The 14,242-nt window shown below is 34.9% G+C and overlaps 1 protein-coding gene across 1 annotated transcript in view; it reads left to right on the plus strand.

The window, feature by feature from the left end:
* Positions 1-14,242, plus strand: part of LOC137617185 (mitogen-activated protein kinase kinase kinase 7-like) — a 365,910-nt gene that overhangs the window by 123,764 nt on the left and 227,904 nt on the right. The gene's annotated exons all lie outside the window — the stretch shown is intronic.

A 14,242-nucleotide genomic window follows, 5' to 3' on the forward strand; every position in this document is an offset into this window, starting at 1 on the left:
CTTGAAGCGGCTCCTATAGAGAAAACTTTTATATAAGCTCGAGTTTTGTTTTGAGTATTTGTTCGGTTTCTTTCTTTAAATTGATACTATAATCATACGCCTACAATAATAGTTACCTCCAGCTAGCTTCGATTTGTTTGTGTTTGTATATCTATCGGATAGAGATGAAGTTTGGTGGAAGGGAATGCATTTAATAGAATGCATTGGAGAGAGCACATCAGGCAGCCGACCCCTTACTTTGATGATAATGGTGCGAAGGAAGAAGATCTATTGGCAAGATTGGCCCTGAAGGTCATGTGTCGATTTGTAGGAACATTTTACCAAAGGTGGGATCAGTAACTGGCAACAAGTGATTTGATTTGTGGGCGGATAGAAATGTAATTTTTGTGTAGAAGTAAAACATAGTTTTGTAGATTTACTTAGCCTTGGTGAAGGTTTGGGGATATCTCTGTGCCCTGGAAAAGGCCAGTTAAGAACTCTCGAATTATAGCTCGGTGTACATCAATATAAAGTGATTTTGTCATAGTCTACTCTAAAGAATTGAACGACTGTTCTGTTTCTGGTGCCATGACTGTCACGGATGATGTTCAGAAATCTGGCACTTTAGAATTTGGTTGAATGTTTGGTGAAATGTTATTGGAATCAGTTTTGAAAGTCTCTTCACTAACTTCCTATTTCATTTGTTAATTCTGCAATCTGCTTTTGAAGAACATTTGCTGTCCAAAGATGGTTGATGTTATCATTGTTATCTCTCTCTCTCTCTCTCTCTCTCTCTCTCTCTCTCTCTCTCTCTCTCTCTCTCTCTCTCTTACATGAGGTTGAGGTTACGCTATTGTTCATTCACAAATAGCACAAATGGGGCACCGTAACATAGGGGTGCAGCACTCGACTCACATACGCTAGAATGTAGATCGCTCACACCCTGCTAACCTACCAGTCCATCAAGTTATAAATGAGTCCGATTATCTACTATGAGCAATAAAAAGGGCATTTAGCAATGGTAACTTAATCTCTATATATCACATGCTAAGCAAATTTATATACAGTATATATATATATATATATATATATATATATATATATATATATATATATATACATACATACATACATACATACATACATACATACATATACCAAGGCACTTCCCCCAATTTTGGGGGGTAGCCGACATCAACAAATGAAACAAAAACCAAAGGGGACCTCTACTCTCTACGTTCCTCCAGCCTAACAAAGGACTCAACCGAGTTCAGCTGGTACTGCTAGGGTGCCACAGCCCACCCTCCCACATTATCCACCACAGATGAAGCTTCATAATGATGAATCCCCTACTGCTGCTACCTCCGCGGTTATCTAAGGCATCGGAGGAAGCAGCAGGGCCTACCGGAACTGCGTCACAATCGCTCGCCATTCATTCCTATTTCTAGCACGCTCTCTTGCCTCTCTCACATCTATCCTCCTATCACCCAGAGCTTCCTTCACTCCATCCATCCACCCAAACCTTGGCCTTCCTCTTGTACTTCTCCCATCAACTCTTGCATTCATCACCTTCTTTAGCAGACAGCCATATATATATATATATATATATATATATATATATATATATATATATATATATATATATATATACAGTATATATATATATATATATATATATATATATATATATATATATATATATATATATATATATACAGTATATATATATATATATATAAATATATATATATATATATATATATATATATATATTATATACAGTATATATATAAATATGTATACATATATATATATATATATATATATATATATATATATATATATATATATATATATACAGTATGTATATATATATATATATATATATATATATATATATAAATTATAAATATATATACATATATATAAATAAAAAAAAAAAATATATATATATATATATATATATATATATATATATATATATATATATATATATACACATACTTTTTGAGCCACTATTATCTGTCATTCTCATTATCTGTCCCGCCCATGTCCATTTCTTTTCTTTCTTGTTGTTAGAGTATCCTCTATTTTAGTTTGCTCTCCTATCCATTGTACTTGTTTTCTGTTTCTTAGTGTTAATCCCATCTTTATTCTATCCATTGCACTTTGAGTTGTAATTAGCTTATGTTCCAAGGCTTTAGTAAGTCTCCAAGTCTCTTATGCATAAGTTAATATTGGTAGGACCATCTGATTAAATACTTTTCTTTTTGGAGAAAAAGGCTTTTCACTATTCATAATCTCATTTTACTTACCGAATGGTCAACTATATAGTTGTGTTTATATATATATATATATATATATATATATATATATATATATATATATATATATATATATATATATATATATAATATATGCATATGTATTCAATAAGCAAACGCATATTTTCGTATGAATACACACGAATGGCGCCAGGGACATGAATGCACAAATTAATTAATCAGACCCATACATCCACAACGCGTCGAGAGATGGTTGGATCATGTTGACTTTCAATTATATCTTATATTTACGATATGATTCCTCATTTTTTTTTCTTTTCAGGCAGCGAATTTGACGGTTCGTATTTTTTTTTTTTTTTTTTTTTGCGTTGGAATTATATTTGTGGTTATCACTGTTTAAAAAACGCGATTAGAATCCACTTTATTTTCCTTATGCATAATGAACGCTGCGCTTAAACTTGACGTCATTCAGTCCGATGTAAATTTATCTCTCACCAGCATACAATTAGGCATAATAATTAAGGTACCATGGGTGAATGTGCTCTTTTATATTACTGTCAGTTTACGTTATTGTTATATTAATGGAAGTGATGATATTAATAGTGATAATGGTAATACCAATGATAAGCCGATGATTTTGTCCTCCGTGAACAAATAATTTTATCATAAAACCCAAAACAGAAATAAATACAATCTAACAAAAAGACACACACACACACACACACAAAAAAAAACTCATCACCAATTTTTTTTTTCTTTAGCTAATATGGAAGCTGGGTGAAAGAAGAATGTGGGCAGTTAGCTAGCTGACTATGGTAGAGAATAGTTTGGAGAGGTAAGTATTAGTAAGCCACAATTTTATACATATAAAGGTACATTTTTCTTGTTCCCGTCTTAAAGTTAGTTTAATAGAACGACTGTTTATTTTTTTTTTTCTTGTTTTCTGGCATTCTTGGCTACTGGCGTAGGCTGGTATTTTTCGAGCTGAAGTTGATCCTTGTGGATTTTCCAAAATGGTAGAGTTAGAGAGCCATGGGAGCTGGGAGGCTTTGTGTGTTTCTTGCAAATTTCTTATATATCCTGATGGAGGAATTTGTGAGTTTGAGTCCGAATTGGTTAATTTCCAGGTTTGAATTCTTCATCTGATGAGTCGTCTTCTGAACTTTCTGCTATGCCCTCTTCATCTTGTGTGGATTCCAGTATATTCTGAAATGCTGGAAACTCACCTGCTGTGCTTTTACGGTTCTGTTGTCTTTTTTTCATCTATTATGCTGTTTATTATTGAGGAGTAGAATCTTCCTTGACCCAGCCCTAGTTTTATTGCTATATTTGTTAGTGTCGTAATTCTTTGTCTCATTGCATGGTGTATCGGATATGCCATGTTGACCAGTTTTTCCTACTTTTTACCTATAGTCCATGGGTTTTATCAATCCCTTTATTTATATTTCTGTACATGTTTTTTTATCATTATTTTAATTTGGTTTTTAAGTATGATGTATCTTTTTTATTGCTATTAATTCTTATCCTATCTGGAGACATTGAGTGAAATCCGGGACCAGTACGTCCTAGATTTCGTCAAAGTCGTCTACTGTAGGGCCTATTGCAATCTAATCAAGACATTGTTGCATCCAGACTGTATGATATTCTTATGCTCTGAAACTTTGGTTTCTGATACTGTATACGGCAGTCATCTGAGCTCCTTATAGCTGCTTCTAAGAAGCCAATAATTTTGAAACGGGATGTCATTCCTAGGGCCAGATGAATGGCAGTGTATATTAGGACTGAGAACCCTGCTTCTCATAAGCCCTGCTATGAATGTGGATGCCATGAGTTCCAGGTAATGAAAGTTTGTGGCAGGGATAACAACTTTTATTTGTGTTCGATCTACCGGAATCCAGACATGGATGATTCTATCTTCGATTGTCTTCTTACCATTATGGCTAAGATACAAGAAAATGATAGAAATGCCTCTTTTGTCTTTTTTTGGCGATTTCAAAGCTCACTATAGGGAGTGGATAAATTTTGTTTCTCCTACTGATTGCCATGGCGTAAGAGCTTTGGACTTTGCCTCTGAATCAGGTTGTGAGCAAATCATAAGTGAAGCTACTCCCCTGGCGTTATAACAAGTAAGGTTGGTTCTCCAGTTGGGACATCTGATCATGCCTTGATTTCTTTAGTGCTGAAGACTGAGCATCCTGTCCCTGATGTATCATACTCTTGTAAGATTTATATGAAAGCTCAAGCAGACTGGAATGGAATTTTGAGTGATATTTTGGGCTTGAATTGGGTCACAATTGTATAAAAGTGTTGATCCTGTTGTTCCTTTGAATGAGAATCTAGTCAACACAATTGATAGGCGTAACCTCTCTCGTTTGCTTAGATACCAAATGAAAGCAAACCCTTGTTCAATGATGATTGTAGACGTGCTTATTTGGAGAAGGAGGCCTATAATCTTTGGAAGGGTAACAGATCATATTTGATTTAGAATAACTATACTCACCTGAGAGCTTTTTCTCATAGAGTTTATGCCTCAACTGAAAAGGAATACAAATTAACCATAAAAGAAACCCTTTCTGGTACAACCCAGGAACATAAGTGGTGGGCTACCCTTGAATCTGCACTCTTTGGTGTAGATGTAACAACTCCTCCTTTACTTGAAATAGATGGCTCTGTCACTCACTGTCCAAAGGAAAAGGCAACCCTTTTTGCTGATGTGTTTGACAATAAGCAGAGTAATGAGAAACTCGAACTTCCTCATTCCTGTTTTTCCTAAAGCTAAACTAACTAGTTTAGCTTTTTGATCTCGTGAAATTAAAGCTCTGTTGATGGACCTTGATGCTTATGGAGATGTAGACCCAAATGGTATTTTTCCTTGGTTTTTTATAAAGTCTGCAGATTTCTTACCTCCAAAGTTATCAGTTATTTTGCGCAAGTTAGCAAGAAGAGGAGCTTTTAGCACTTGTTGGCGAATTAGTAATGTTACTCCACTAAGTAAATTTGTTTGTGGTAGCTCAAGTCCAACTGATTACCGCCCCATTTCCATAACTACCATATTATCTAAAGTTTTTTAACATCTTTTGGCAAAACGTCCAAATAGGTTTGCTGAAGGTAATCATCTGTTTCCCAGTTTGCAATTTAGCTTTCGTAAAGGCCTCGGAGCATGTGATGCCCTTCTTACAATCTCCAATGCTGTACAGAAATCCCTTGATTGTGGTCAAGAAGTTCGTATGATTGGCCTTGATTTTAGTGCTGCCTCTGACCATGTTAATCATGAGGCCCTTGTTTTCGAACTCAAACAGTTGGGAGTGGGTGGGTCTTTTCTTAGCATCACTCTTAAATTTTTAACTAATAGATCAAAAAGAGTTGTTGTTGATGGGCACAATAGTGAGTATAGGAATATGATATTTGGAGTTCCTCAGGGTAGTGTTCTTGGCCCATTACTCTTCATACTGTATATACTTGACATGTGGTTTGGCCTAGAAAACAAGCTTGTTACATACGCAGATGATGCTAATCTGTTTTGGTCAGTTCCATCTCATAAATCCCTAAATAGAGATCTAGCTAAAATTAGTGTGTGGTGCAAATTAACCTGTTACGTCTACACCAAATAGTGCAGATTTAAGGGTAGCCCACCACTTATGTTCCTGGGTTGTACCAGTTAGGGTTTTTTTTATGGTTAAATTGTATTTCCTTTTGGATAAAGCATAAGTTCACTGAGTAAAAGCTCTATGCTCAGTATAGTTATTCTTAGTCAAATCTTTTCTGTTACCATTTTAAAGATGATAGGCCTCCTGCTTCTCCAAATAAGCATGTCTACAATAATAATTGAACTAGGGTCTGTTTTTCATATGGTACCTTAGCACACGAAAAGGGATATGCCTATCAATTATGTTGACCAGATTCTCTTTCAAAGAGCAACAGGCTCAACAGACCCAACAAGCCCAAATGATAATTCAAAATACCATTCCAGTCTGCTTGAGATTTCATATAGATTTTACAAGAGTATGATACATTAGAGACAGGCTGCTCAGCCTTCACTGCTAATGAAATTAAGGCATAATCAGATGTCCCAACTGGAGAACCAACCTTACTTGTTATAACACAAGGGGAGTCAGCGCTTATGAGGTCCAAACAGTTACCAAATCTGTGTGTAGCTTCACTTATGATCTGCTCCCAACCTGATTCAGAAGTAAAGTCCAAAGCTCTTAAGCCATGGCTGTCAGTAGAAGCAACAGAATTTAACCACTCCCTATGGTGAGAATTGAAATCACCAACAAAAAATATATGTCTTACATGAGTATGGCACATTAGAGAGAGGCTTCTTACTCTTCGCTACCAATATAATCAAGGAATGATCAGACGTTCCAACTGGAGAACCAACCTTACTTGTTATAACACCCAGGAACTCGGTGTATACGAAGTCCAAACAGTTACTGGACCTGTAAGTAGCTTCACTTATGATTTGCTCACAGCTGGATTCCGGAGCAAAGTTCAAAGCTCTTAAGCCACAGCAATCAGTAGGAGAAACAGAATTTAACCACTCCCTATAGTGAGCATTGAAATCATCAACAAAAACAAAAGGGATCTTTTTATCATCTTTTTGTGTCTAAGCAATAATGGTAAGAAGACATCGAAGATAGAATCATCCATGTCTAGATTCCGGTAGATCAAGCACAAATAGAAGTTTTTATGCTTGCCACAAACTTTTATTACCTGAATCTCATGACATCTGAATTTATAGCAGGACTTATGAGAAGCAGGGTATGCAGTCTTAATATACACTACCATTCTCCTGGCCATAGGAGTGGCATCCCATTGTGAAATTATTGCTACCTTAAAACCAGTTATAAGGAACTCAGATGAGTGCCTCATTTGAGAAACCAAAACTTCTGAGGACAAAAGAGTATCATACTGTGGGCGCAACTGTAAGATCTTGAATATTTGCATGCAGAGAGTTAGACAGGGAGGCTCCATCTTTCCTAAATTATTCACAGCATGCCTAGAAGGAGTTTTTGAAAATTTATATCATGAAACTAAGGGAATTGATATTAATGGGGCATATCTTAACCACCTTAAGATTTGCAGATGACATAGTTCTGTTTAGTGAATCATGGGAGAAATTACAAAAGGTGATAGAATATTTAAATAGAGAAAGCAGAAATGTAGGACTGAAAATGAATATGAGTAAAACTAGGATAATGTTCAAGGAAAGTCCAGAGAGACATCAAATGAGAGTTTGTTAATGAATATACGTACTTAGCACAGACAGTAAATGTTTCCCAGGTGTAGCGGTTTCAAATTATCCCCTCCAAACCGGTTTCAGGCTACGGGGGGGGGGGGGTTAACTTGAAACCGGTTTCAAGCTACCTCCTGGGGTAATTTGAAACCGGTTTTAAGTTACCCCCCTGGTTTCAGCTACCCCCCTCGTTTTTGCACAGTATCTCATCATTTACAAATATTAATCAATTGCTTTTAATCAGGCCCAGCATAAAATTATTAGGTTACATATATATACATGCATGATTTCATCTACTTGTATAATTTATTGATGTTATGTCTTTATCCATTTATTGTTTTGTTCTTCTTTGCTATTATTATACTAGTACAGTGATAAAAGCACACTCGATACGGCCATCATTTATGTGTTATTTTTTTTCCAAACCGAACTCAAGACACATTCCGTGTGTAAATTTGCATGTTGTATAATACAAGGTCTATAGATAGACCTTGGTACAATACTATGGACATAAGTCAAGCATCCCTTAATTCATCGGGATGACCACAAAGACGACGATAGTTACAATAATTTCTCGTCCTCGGACAGCAAATCAAAACTCCTCTTTTTTTTTTTTTTTTTTTTTTTTTTTTTTTTTTTTTTTTTTTTTTTTTTTTATCCGGTTATCTTGTACGTGGTTATAGTAAGCCACAGATATCTCTGTTGTGGTGAGGTGTATATAAACCCAGGTTAACCCGATCACAGCATCACTTGTCCAAAAAGTCGTCAAAATGGCTGCTGAACGGAAATCGGACAACCTCGATATCATTGACTACAAAGTGAACGCCAAGTACCGACAAGAGGCTTTGGAAAACGAAAAAACCAATCTTAGAAGAATATACTCTGTTAGATTTAGGGCGAGGTGTATCTAAAGACAAAAACACGGTGCCATATTTTCGACTTCGTAGTATAACTTCTCAACTCACTAAATTCTTGTAGTAATCTCCTTTAGGGAATCGATCGCCTATTAAAAAAAAATATCTTCTCTGAAGGCCACAGCCGAAATATAACTTTTTTTTTTCTTTTGTCATATTGTCTCCTACAATAGTTATTTTATTATTTTTGTTGGCAGGTTAACATGCTCGCTATATTTTCTTGTTATCAGTATATTTTTAGCATTTTTCTTATGATACAATACCCATTTGCCTTCTTGTTATTCTTATATTTAATCTATATATCTTTCCTTTATTTCTTTTTCCTTATTTGTTTCCCTTCCCAGTAGGGTTGAAGCTTGGCTATTTTTAATGATAATAATAATAATAATAATAATAATAATAATAATAATAATAATAATAATAATAATAATAATAATAATAATAATAATAATAATAGTAGTAGTAATAATAATAATACTAGAGAAAGCATACAATTTCATACATCTAACTTTTATTTTGAAATTAGTCTTTTGACATACACCAGAACTTCTTTATTGATATAGATGAAATGTGACAGTTTTAAAGAAGATTCGTCATCCGAGGACGCAAGACTTCTTACTAAAGAATCAATATATTTATCAATTACCACAATTTGCTTTGCATTGCATCGTCCTCCTGTATTTTTTCGGTGTGTTTCACGGCGTTCGCTTAATTTTCTTTTGTCACCGAATGCAGTGCTTCCTTTAAAAGTAGGCTTACCCTTAAATCCAACATTTTGATTTTTTTTTTTATTCATAGGTCTTCACTTGTGCCCAAATATGTTGCACTAGAATATATTGGCAAAAGTATGGAGGAAGACGAATAACTTTGTGACCATTTTCAACTGCAATTTTAGCCATCACGTAAGCGTTATCAATATTCAGGGATCATTCCTCGACCATTTCCAAAAGTTGACATTTTAACATATTGTCTCTTGGTGATACGCTTCGTTGATGAGCCATTATTCTATTTGTCCTTTGTTGTTTGATGCTGTTGCAGGTTTATATAATTTTGATCTATGATAAGATGCGCTACCATTACACGTATAGAAGATGGGAATATATTCGGTAGCAACTGCTTACGGAACCATTGTTCAAAATTTCGTTACTGTTAATTTGACTGGGATAGCAGTTTTGCTTAAATTGGTTGCTTCTGCTATACGAAAAAAATGCTTTAGAAACATCAGTAACAGGATCTCCTTTTTGTTTTTATGAAGCAAAATATTTCGAAACATTATAAACAATCTTTCGCGCTTGACAAGTAAGTACCCTACTGTCGCTCTGTATGGGGATGAGTGACCTTCCATTCTGGCTGACAAAAAAATTATGATGCTTTTGTGTGTTATAGTTACGGCTGATGATGACTATGAATGAGAGTTTCCAATTCTTACACAGTAGTATCTGAAAACCAAGTAATCTTTCAGAAACTCAGAAGTTTGATCTTCAATACCGATGAACCGTAAATCATTCGGTAACAGTTCATGCACAACTGTGTGAAAAGCAGCACTAAAGCCGAATAATATCAAGATACCACTTTTGTTCCCCTTCATCCTTTCCAGCAGATCATTCACAACAGAGTATATCACTCACTCCTTAGAATGTAATTTTCGGTAAGCAGACTGAATATCTGGCAAAGCTTCTAATCATTTTTTCAAGAGTTACGTATTCTAGCACTTTTGAAATAAAGGGTAGATTCGAAATAGGTGTGTATGAATTTAATTCATGATAATCTAGAGCCCTTTTTAGAGCCGGTGTAACTATAAAGACTTTATATCAGATTTATGAAGATTATACTCAACGAACTCATCAATACTAGTATTTACTATTCTTGTAATTATGTAGGCAAGACTAGAAAAGATTTTTACTCCAATTACTTGGGATATTGTGATCAGATCAATCGTGAACTTTGTTTTCTTTGCCACTTAATAATCCTGATGACTTCATATTTTGTTATATTATTAAATCTCGTTAATCTTATCTGTATATCTGGTACAGCATCAATCTGGTATGGAATATCTGTAGAAGACTCAGTTATATTTTCTATTCTATTTTCAAAGAATACTAGAAATGTATTAGCTAGTTCTTGGTCATTATATCGATCCGGGAACCTATTTTTTTCATTTACAATTCCCATCACACCATTTAGGAGGACATGATATAATTTATTCATGTCTGTTGCTGCTTCCTGGATTATTTTTTGTATAGTATTCATTTTTTATTCCTTAATAGGTAATTACATTAGCACATTCGGTTTCTGTACCACCTATGCACTTTCAGTTTTTAGCCGATTCCACTTTCTTTAAGTCTGTTTTTTTTTTTCCTCTTCAACGCTATACTCTCTCCATGGAACCAAGAATATTTATCTTAACAGTTATAGTCTTTTTCATCATTGGGCACTTGCTATTATATTCATTTTTCGTCAACCTATTACATACTACCACTAGAGAGTTATTGGATCCTTTGACTGGCCAGGCATTGGATCCATCTCTCTCGTTACGGTTTCCCTTTGCCTACACATACACAGCATAGTCTGGCCTATTTTTTCCACATTCTCCTCTGTCCTCATACCCCTGACAACACTGAGATTACCAAACAATTCTTCATCACTCAAGGGATTAACTACTGCACTGTAATTATTCAATGGCTACTTTCCTCTTGGTAAGCGTAGAAGAGATCTTTAGCTATGGCAAGCAGCTCTTCTATGAGAAGGACACTCCAAAATCAAACGATTGTTCTCTACTCTTGGGTAGTGCCATAGCCTCTGTACCATGGTCTTCCACTGTTTTGGGGTAGAGTTCTCTTTCTTGAGGGTACACTCGGGCACACTATTCTGTCTCATTTCTATTCCTCTTGTTTTTTAAAGTTTTTATAGTCTCTATTTGAAAAATCTAATTTAATGTTGTTACTGTTGTTGAAATGCATTTTTAAAAAAATTTTCATTACTTCCATTGTAGTTTATTTATTTCCTTACATTCTTTCCTCACTGAGCTATTTTCCTTGTTGGAGCCTTTGGGCTCATAGCATCCTGCTTTTCCAACTAGGGTTGTAGCTTAGCTTGTAATAATAATAATAATAATAATAATAATAATAATAATAATAATAATAATAATAATAATAATAATAATGATAATAATAATAATAATAATAATATACAGTTATAAGGCGACCAAAACATATAGAACCTAATAAACGTTGGTTGTCATGACCGCAGGGAATATTGATAATACCATCTTTTTGTGGTTGTTGTAACTTCGTCAATAAATGCACATCATCATCATCATCTCCTCCTACGCCTATTGACGCAAAGGGCCTCAGTTAGTCGTCTCCATCTTGAGCTTTTAAATCAAAGCTTCTCCATTATCATCTCTTACATCAGTGCCTTTAGGAGCCCAGTTGAAAGTTTTGTGAACCAATCTCTCTTGGGAAGTGCAAAGAGCATGCCCAAACCATCTCCATCTGCCCCTCACCATGATCTCACCCACATATGGCACTCGAGTAATCTCTCTTATAGTTTCATTTCTAATCATGTCTTGCTATTCAATGCCCAATATTCTTGTGAGGGCTTTGTTCTCAAATCTACAAAATCTGTTGGATATTGTTTCATTGTCATACCACGACTCATGTTTATACAGTAACACTGATCTCACTAAACTGATATATAGCCTGATTTTTGTGTGTAATATCAGGTGATTTGGTTTACAAATTTTATTTTTTTAATCTTTCATTTTTTTTTTTTAATCTTTCATTAAAAGCCAATTCTAAAGACCATGTATTAGAGATCATTGTTCTTAGATATTTAAGTGATTTTACCTCCTTAATCCTTTCTCCTTCCAATGATATTTCGTCTTCCATCGCATACTCCGTTCTCATCATCTCTGTCTTTCTTCTGTTTATCTTGAGCCCAACCTCTTATGATATTCCATGTATTCTGGTAAGCAAGCATTGCAAATCCTGTGGTGGTGCTCTACTAATAAGGACAGCGTCATCAGCATACTCTAGGTCAGCTAACTTCCTATTACCAATCCAGTCCAATCCTTCTCCATCATCTAAACTGTTCTATGCATTACAAAATCCACGAGGAGGATAAACAACATTGGTGCCAACACATTCCCTTGAAGTAATCCACTGTTCACTGGAAATTCATTTGATAGGACTCCACTAACATTAACTTTGCACTTGCTATGCTCATGAACAGACTTAATTAAATTTACATATTTAAGAGGAACTCCATAATAACGCAGGACTCTCCACAAAATTAACCGGTGCAAAGGCTTTTTCATAGTTTACAAATGCCATCAAAAGGGGATTTATATATTCTACACATTGCTGTACAACATGTCTCAAAATGAAAATTTGGTCAGTACAACTTCTACCTTTACTAAATCCCGCTTGTTCATCTCTCAGTTTTTTTTATCAATCTTTCTCTCTAGCCTCTTTAGAATAAGCAAACTATATATTTTTATGACAACTGACGTAAATGTGATGTCTTGGTAATTATTGCAATCAGTCAGATCTTCTTTTTTTGCCATTTTCCCCAATACTTCTAGCTTTCATTCGTCAGGTTATGTCTCTCCATGCCACATTCTACAAAATAATCTTGTAAGTATTCTGGAAGTCACTTCATTTTCAGCCAATATCATCTCAGCAGTTATTCCATTGTATCCAGGGGCTTTCCATTTCTTGAGTCTTCTAAGAATAGTGTTCAATCCAACGTTGCCTTTCTTCATCCTTGGTTGTTATAACTGATCCATCTCTCTCTTCTTGATGGGTATATGCTTCTTCTTCTTTGCCCCAGTAGAGACTTCATTAATAATTCTATGAGCAATTCTTGCATCATAGCCACTACCTGAATTCATAGCTTTGTCAGCCTCATCTGCTTTATTGTCTAAATATTCTCTCCAGTCATGCCTGACTTTTTTTTTTTTCACTTCACTATCAATAATGGAATACTTAGCATTCTTTACCTTGTAATTTTCATTTCTTCCTCGAAAACTTTCAACAATCAATTTCTGTCTTTGTCTCCTTTTTATTGTATCCCAAATATCATTTGATATCCATGGCTTTCTCCTGGTAACTACGTGACCTAAAACTTCACTACCAACTGACTGATATATGGTCTTAATATACCAACATTCTTCGTTAATTAACTGCTCTTCTTCTCTTAAAGTTTCTAAGACTGCAAAACGATCCCTATTTTCAATTGCAAAAGTTTTTCTGTGCTCATCATCTAGAGGCTTGGCCTTATCAAACTTAGATATTCTATCCATCTTTCTGTTGGGTGTTTTCAGTTTTAATTTCAGTGTGGCAATGAGGAGCTGGTGATCACTACCAATATCTCCACCTCTATAGCTTCTTACATTTCTCAGTCCTTCTCTCTTTATTAATGGCTATGTGATCTATTTGATTTTTGTAATTCCCCCATCATGGTGAAGTCCATGTATATTTGTGGATGTCCTTGTGCTGGAAAAGAGTACCTCCAATTACAAGATTGTTTTCTGAACAAAAACTTATAAAATGGTCTCCATTTTCATTTACAACTTCGCCAAGTCCGTCAAAACTCATCACATTTTCCATGCCTTAATTAAATCTTTCCAACTTTAGCATTGAAGTCACCAATCACAATTTTCATATCTCTCTCAGGGATTTCATCTACAGTATTACAGTCAGCAGGTCTTCATAGTATTCGTCGTTCATTTCTTCAGGAGCATCATTTGTTGGGGCATAGAAAACTATAATACTCATATTGCACTGCTTTGATTTAAACTTTGCTATTAACAATCTGCTATTTAC

Source organism: Palaemon carinicauda, chromosome 23 (genome assembly GCF_036898095.1).
Source record: "Palaemon carinicauda isolate YSFRI2023 chromosome 23, ASM3689809v2, whole genome shotgun sequence".
Lineage (NCBI taxonomy): Eukaryota > Metazoa > Arthropoda > Malacostraca > Decapoda > Palaemonidae > Palaemon > Palaemon carinicauda.